Source organism: Suricata suricatta, chromosome 13 (genome assembly GCF_006229205.1).
Source record: "Suricata suricatta isolate VVHF042 chromosome 13, meerkat_22Aug2017_6uvM2_HiC, whole genome shotgun sequence".
Taxonomy (NCBI): Eukaryota; Metazoa; Chordata; class Mammalia; order Carnivora; family Herpestidae; genus Suricata; species Suricata suricatta.
In genome coordinates, this window is record NC_043712.1 from 79,491,812 (window position 1) to 79,492,899 (window position 1,088).

The 1,088-nt window shown below is 53.4% G+C and overlaps 1 protein-coding gene across 1 annotated transcript in view; it reads right to left on the reverse strand.

Moving 5' to 3' along the window:
- The window catches only part of FAM189A2 (family with sequence similarity 189 member A2), a 64,014-nt gene extending 63,488 nt beyond the window's left edge, over window positions 1–526 (reverse strand). The window contains exon 1 of the mRNA XM_029920897.1: window positions 468–526. The gene's annotated coding sequence lies outside the window, so the exon portion shown is untranslated. The remainder of the gene's footprint in view (window positions 1–467) is intronic.
- Between the last annotated feature and the right edge of the window lie 562 nt (window positions 527–1,088).

Below are 1,088 nucleotides of genomic sequence, written 5' to 3' on the forward strand. Positions count from 1 at the left end.
CTTCGGGGCGCCGCCGAGCCCCCGGCGCCCGGGGTCCGGGGCAGGCGCCGGCCCCAAGGTGTTAAGTGAGTCCCTCGGGCTAGGAGGGACCTCGCAGTCTGGGCGCCTAGGAGCCGGCGGCGGCCAGTCTGACACGCGCCGAGCTGGGCTGAGCAGGAGCGCAGGAGAAGCCCGCGGACCCTCGCCCCTCCCGGTCCAGCCCAGAGAGGCCCCCTGCCCGGCCCAACGCGAAGGGAGCCGGCTTTAAACTTTTTCCAGCCCCCGAGGGGGGAGGTAGGAGGAGGGGCCGTGGGTGACTTGGTGGGAAAAGTCTAAGCCTCAGGGCTTCGGGGAAGGACGAGGCAGAGCGAAGTCACCGCTCGCGCGGGGCTTCCGGGCGCTGACACTGCACCTGCAAGTCGGGGGACAGGGCGGGCGAGGAGGGGAGCGTTCCCGGCACCAGGGTGCCCGCGTGAGCGCCAGGTTACCTTGGAGGCGTCCGGCTTCCAGAAAGAAGCGGGGGCAGTCTGGTGCGCGTGGCAAAGGTCCCACGGTGTCCACTTCACCTTGACTCATGCGCTCTCTTAGGCAACATCTGGTGGAACATAGAATCCCAAACTTCCCGAAGAAATATCCTAATAAAATCCTAATCTGTTTTTGGTAATTTATAAGACCTATTTAGAGCTTTAAAAAAAAAATGATTCGCATTTGCAAAAGGAGTTTCTCTAAGAATATATGCCCTTCCCTCCAAAGATTCTTCTTATGTATTGAAAGTGTTATAACAGACTTTTTTTTCCAGGTTAAGAACCAGGGCAGTGTCGCTTTACAGCAAGTCAGTCTCAAGATTAGGTAGTTCATTTTATAAGTGAGGGTATTTAACCTCCTGCCCAAGAAACCAAGGGAAGTGTGTATCGGTTTTTATGCTCTGCTTGCAAAAGCTATATTTATTTTGGTTGTTACTTACTTCAGCCCACAATGTGATGCATTGTCAATGGGCATGTGTGTTTACATATATACTTTTTGAATTATTAAAGCATCTGTGATTAATAGTTCCTAGGACTTCTTTCACAAAGTCCCCTTGGAAATAAACTTCAAACTGCATTTTCTGG